This window comes from Tauraco erythrolophus, chromosome 4, assembly GCF_009769465.1.
Source record: "Tauraco erythrolophus isolate bTauEry1 chromosome 4, bTauEry1.pri, whole genome shotgun sequence".
Taxonomy (NCBI): Eukaryota; Metazoa; Chordata; class Aves; order Musophagiformes; family Musophagidae; genus Tauraco; species Tauraco erythrolophus.
Window position 1 is genome coordinate 48690029 of NC_141468.1, and position 6573 is coordinate 48696601.

General features: G+C 38.8%; 1 long non-coding RNA gene across 1 annotated transcript; it reads right to left on the minus strand.

The window, feature by feature from the left end:
• Positions 1-1301: 1301 nt before the first annotated feature.
• Positions 1302-2327, minus strand: LOC147528848 (uncharacterized). The gene is made up of 2 exons (XR_015222123.1): positions 1903-2327; positions 1302-1449 (listed from the first exon to the last, which is right to left on the minus strand). It is a non-coding gene; the product is annotated as an uncharacterized LOC147528848 (long non-coding RNA).
• Positions 2328-6573: the final 4246 nt, after the last annotated feature.

The window sequence follows — 6573 nt, forward strand, 5'->3', positions numbered from 1 at the left end:
CCCAATAGAAAAAGGCATATCTGTAACCCACATGTGCGGGAGATGAGTGAGGACACCTGACACGATCAATGTGATCAAACAAGTGAACCTTTATTTGCATACACTCAGCATGCTTTATAGCTTTCTAAACAAGACTTGGCAATCTATGATTGGTTACAATACAAACAATAGCCCACCCCTGAGTATGATTGGTTGCATCCCGGAAGCAACGTCATCATGGTGTCGAATTCCCTTTCTGCATCCAGGCACGTGCTCCCAGGAAAGGTTGGATTGTTCACATGTCTGTTGATTCTCAGGTATCCTTCCACACATCCCCCTTCTTGTTTTTGAACAATCCAGACTTGTTTTACAACCTGTTCAATCATTTTCGTGAGCAAGTGTAACAGACAAATTATTAAGCATACAAGCAACCCCCACACCTGCAATATACCAAACAGCAAGAAACATAAAAACAGTTTACGTATTAACATGAAATCTTCTATTATGAGTCTTTTGAACCATTTCTTGTCAGTAGCCAGTATGTATCTGTGGGAAGAAGCCACATTCTAGTTTGCTTCGGGTATATATGGTTTTACCCACTTCGCCGGAACCCTTGCTGTAATGCCGTATTTGAAAAAGGACCTTGACCCATCAGCATTTGTGCTTGAACGCCATATAGAGGATCTCCCTGCTGCCGAGGTCGTGCAGCTTCACGTTCACATAGTTGTTGCCAGGCCCTGGAAAACAAAAGCTGCTGAGAAGGGGACAAAAGGATATTAGCAACTTGTTGAGAATCATGTGGTATCAGCACATCTGCTGTGAAAATAAATTGCAAGAGTTGTTGAGTATAACTGGATTGAAGCCCATATTGCGATACCGCAGAACGCGCCTTTTCTAAAATTTTCCAGTCAAAAGGTTCCCATTTTCTATTTCCCCCATGGTCTGTGATAATGGGAAAGGCAGATGGTAGAAAATTTCCTTCGATTAAGGCTTCACGAATAACTCCCTTCCATCTTCTGCTTCTTTCTTCTTCATCCGGTGGCGCAAAGGGTGGTGGAGCAGTCGGCACTGACGGTGATAACGACGTAGCAAAAGGATTAGGTGTATTACGGAGATTTTTCCTCTCGTTGGCATCTGTCGTTTTTAATTCCGATAATTTGTCCATAACTTGCTGCAAGACTTCTTCAGATAGTTCCTTTTTCTGTTGTTCTCCCAAAGAAATCGGTGCGGACAAAGGTTCCTCCACTGGGTGGAGCTCTCGGCGGGGTGGTGGGAGGTCAGGGTAGAGGCGGTACTTAGGCCGGCAGGACCGTCCGCCTGTTCCCCCGCCCCTTTGTAGTTCTTCCGCCTTCTCTTCCGAGTCCCCTTTTTCTGCCCACGTGCTGCCGCCATCTTGGCGCATGCTGTCGCCATTTTGGCTGCCGCCATTTCGGCGCAGTTCTAAGCACGTGGTCCCTGAATTCGCAGTTTCTACTTTGATAAGCACAGAAATTCGCGTAAAAAAGATAGAGACGATGATCATGAGAGTGAAGAGGAGGAGGATGAAGACGATGCCAGTTATTGTACTAAGAGCAGCTTCAGGAGCCACAGCACCTACAGCAGTAGCAACAGTTCGTTCGACTTTCATGCTATGTAACGCTTCTTTAATTGACTTCCACAGGGTAGCATATTTATTCGCCTCCTTTGCACTCGCTCCCCCCGAACTGATATCATCCCATAGCTCTCTGCCTATGGCTTCCCACGTAGCGAGTTCAAAAACGACTCCTACTGAGGGGATTAATTCTTTGTTCCATGCCCACATTAACAGCCCTTTAAGAGCCGAGGATTCATATTTAAGTCCTCTCACAGAGAGCATGTGTTGGAGCAGATTTAGGACAGCCTCTTGTTGCTTATCCAACCCCATCTGTCTCCCCGACCGCTCACCTCTTCTAGGCGAGATTCCAGCGTCGATCCAGCGACTAAACAGGTGCACCTTTTTCCACTTAGTGACTGGGCAGGTCACTGCTCATTCCGCCGGGGCAGCGGATCATTCGGTCGGCCTTCCACCCTCTTCCTCGCCAAGTCTTGCAACTTTGCTGTGAGGATTCTGAGGGTCCCTGTTCGGGCGCCAATTGCGGGAGATGAGTGAGGACACCTGACACGATCAATGTGATCAAACAAGTGAACCTTTATTTGCATACACTCAGCATGCTTTATAGCTTTCTAAACAAGACTTGGCAATCTATGATTGGTTACAATACAAACAATAGCCCACCCCTGAGTATGATTGGTTGCATCCCGGAAGCAACGTCATCATGGTGTCGAATTCCCTTTCTGCATCCAGGCACGTGCTCCCAGGAAAGGTTGGATTGTTCACATGTCTGTTGATTCTCAGGTATCCTTCCACACACATGCAGTCACCAACCTACGAGAACGCCAGGAGACATGAGGAGGACTTGACAGCTTCTTTTCCACCATATCATCACAATGGATCCTGGACTTCACACCTGGACAAGCCTCGAGGTGCCTGACTGCTGCTCAGGCTTCTTGGACTGCACACATCCTGGTGCTTGTGAGTATGAGACTGTGAGAGAGCGAGGGTAACTGAGTGAGAGCTGGTTTGTTTCAGATTTTATTTTAAATTAAATCACCATCCTATAATGTCTGACAGGGATAATTCCTACATTGCTGATACATTGTGGCAAAAGTAGTTCCTACAAACCCTGTGGTACATAACTGTGCTACAACGATACAAATCACAAACATGGAGAGGCTTCACACAACTCTTGGCTGGATGGAGGACTTGACATCAGTTTCTGAGCTGTGTAGGAGCAACTCCAGCTCTGCAGAAAGGCATGCAGAGTTGTTCCACTGAAGACAGAAAAGCGCTCCTCCCTGATAAACCAAAAACTAAAGGACTGTGAAATGCTTAACGAAATACATTGGACAAATAGAAATACTAAACTAAAAGAATTATAATAACAGTTGCAGTACAGATAACTTCCCTGATCATTCATACACTTTCAACTAGTATTCTGAACAATTTTGTAAGACAACTAAGGATTTTTAAAAAATTAATCCTACAAATAAGAATCTCAAGAGGGAGAGGTTACATAACAGAGGGAATGACACCTGTTAGAGAACTTGTGTGGAGAGAGCTACGTCTCATTCCTCTAGTTTCATATCTTTACTCAACACACAAAGACTTTGCCTGTCCCTAAAAAGAAGAGATACCCTTAGAAGCACAAGGATTTCTTTCCCCAGGCTCCTCACCTACTTTTCCTGAAGTCGTTTGTACCAAGGATGTGCTAAGTGTTATTTCTTTGGGTAAGCAATGGCTACAGTGTTTGGAGTTTTCCAAACCTACCTGACCAAATAAATAGTATATTATTGACAAATGCTGATCTTCTTTAATGAAAATACTTCTTTGCAGTTTTTGAAGTATTTTTGTTAAATTGATTAAGATAAGCTAATGTTAGATTTGACACAACGTAACAGGAAAATTTTTTTTCTGTATAAAGCAGAACCTTTTGTATTGGAAAAAAAAAAAAAACTACCTTGAAAGAACATATATTCCTTCGATGTCTGAAACAAAATCAAGGTGTTACACATTTAGTCAAAAAGATTACAGGGTTTTTTCTTGTTCAGACTTCTTTCTTTTTCAGCTTTCATGAACATGAAATGTCTAGAAAATTCTGGTAGGCTACTAGGGTCCGAACATTTTTCTGAGGCTTCAGCCACTTTGCCAGAAGATTATTAAACTTCAACTCAAATAATCCTTCTAATTCTAACACAGAAAATCTTCAATTCTTTTAACTATTAAAGACATATAACATTATGATTTTTAAAACCACTTAGCATACAGACTAGGCTCTAAAAAAGAAAAATCAGAAAATCAGAATATTCTCAGGAGACGTGTTTTTTCCAGGCCACCTGCAAAGCCTCATCCATACCAAATGCTTCTCTCTCATAATGTAGCAAGTAGGGAAATGAGGATCAACTCTGATGTGATAGAAGTTGAATTCATGCCACTATTTTATTTCCCAGTGAATGTCTTCTTTACTGTAGTTCAGACTATAATGTATTATAAAGAAATCTAACATAGATATGAGAAGAATCTTAGTTCCTAAATTATATTAGGACCAGCATTGCCCAAGGAAATGGGAGTAAGCCCTTGTGAATAGAGAAGGAAGATGATTTAATCATCTAGGAGCAACTTTGTGGTGTTCTCAAGATTAACAGCTCTAGGGACAGACCCACCCCTATCATATGAACAAATACATGTCTTAGCACAGAGCAATAGAAGTTAATAAGTCTCAGGAAGATATCAAGAATCCATAACCATCCTACTCATTGAAGGTAGGTAAGACTGCAAGATTAAAATCAGATTCATGTCATATCCAGGCTGATAAATTGCTAGGCTTGTTGGTTGGTAGGTTGGTTGATTTTATTGTTGTTGTTTCTTTCTTTTTTTTTTTTTTTTAATTTATATTTTCTTGTTTGATATTTCGGTTATGCTTAGGTTTGTTTTCTATAACACAGTAAGTCAGCTCAGCAGAGGTTGATGCACTTTTGTTCACATGTAAACTCTCTGAAATCACATATACTAACAATGACCGGGTTAGAAGAAGATACTCCACTAAATATGAACACTCGTGGATATTCCTACGTTTTAAACTACAGATGATGACTGAATATTTAGCTTTTCCAATATATTATTGTTATTTTTTTAACAAATTTTAAGTATAGTCTGAATAATCTGTTAATTCTTTCATGTTACACATCTAATAAAGCATACTTGTTGACATGAGAAAATCATAAGTCAATATTTCTTGTCCTTTTCAGAAAGAATGCTTCAAACATTTAAAATATGCATTAGTAGCTTTTTAAGAGTGATAAATCCTCTATACTCATATTCCACATAATGTAGAATTTTTCCCAGGAATAGTTATTGTCATTTTTATAGTACTTAAATGAACTTTATGGATCCTAATAGCATACAATTTTGTTAGATTTAAGTTATTTAATAAATCTGTCTAAAACCACCGAGGATTTTTAAGAATATTTTGACTAGTTTTGTCACACCTGTTTCTGGAATGAGAAGAATCTTGTGCTCTCATTTGGACTTCTGACAAAAGAGAGTATTTGAAAAGGCTTTTCTGGGAGTGCTGCTTGTAACATAATAAACAAGGCAGCAAAATGAACAAAAGTTTGTGCAGTCATTGAAAAGGCCTAAAGAGGATTATGCTGCTGATCAACTGATGCCAAGAATAAATGTCTATGGCAGAGAAAAGAATGGAAAATAAGTAGTTTTCATTATGTTTTCTTTAGCTGAAAGAAGGGTTTATTCAACTAAGGGAATAAAATTTAAAATTTTAAAGAAAATATACCAATTTATTTTTTGTTTAGATCACTAAAATTTCATTTCAGAATGTTTTCTAGTAATAGCTATATTATGGAGCCTCAGGTCTGCAATAACTCTGCTAGGCAGTCTGCTATAATTAAATCTTGCATGCTGTGGGACTTCTCAAATCAGAACCATTTTGAATAAATATATATATATATAAAATACAGAAGAGGTAAGAGAGATAATACATGCCACAGATTTTATTTTCTTACACAGGGGAATGAATATTAATTCTGCATGATCTGAATATTTCAAAAAGTGTTACTTTTAATTTAATTAAGTTAAAATGAAGTCTTCTTTATGGGCTGTTTCATTATTTGTTTCTCCCTCATTTTCCAACACATTTCCTTCTTAATCAATGAAACATTACAGTCTACCAAGGGAAGAACTGAATGACTGTAGAAATCTCTTCTTTCAATAATAGTTTGGTATCTAAGAAAGGGGCAAAAATATTTGTGTTTAGTTAATTGACCAGCTATCTGCGTAGGTGGCTGGTTTGATAACCTCTAATTTAGTTTACACAAGATTATTTAGTACATGTGACTTCAGGAATCTCATTCCTGATTCTCAGGTGAGGTAACATGAAGCTGTTCCCACAAACAGTACTACCCTAGAATGGAACTCATTTATACTGCTTTACCTGCTGAGAGTTGTGTTGGGAGGAGGGTTTTTTTAAGATTTAAAATTATTGGTGTGAAATATAAAATTGTCTCTATCTCTGTCTCTCCCTCTCCTTCTTTCTTTTTTCCTTTCAGTTATGTATCAAAAAGAGAGCAGGAGAATCTTTTTTATCGTCTCAACTTAAGTTAAATTTACCCAGAAACCTTATAATATTAGTGAAAAGTAGAAAAAGGCTGAATTGACTGATGTTTGAAACTAGGATAGTTAAATCCATCCCAATAAATAGCGGATAAACTTTTAACTTTTTTTTTTCTTTTTCTTTATTCCCCTTGTGCAAATATCTGATATGTCTCACTTCAGCAAATTCATGTGAACTTGGATGTCTGCCTTTCCTACTACTTCCAATGCAAATGAGGTGAGAAGAGGAGCTGAGGGAATTCCCTGGTGTGATACATATTTTATGAAGGTATTGAATTTTTTTCCTTGCATTTAAAACTGCTTTGCTTAGCTTGAATAGCTTCTTCTTGGGTGAAGGGAGAGAGAAGGGGAGTGGGATACACTGTATACTAATACACTGATCCTTTTAG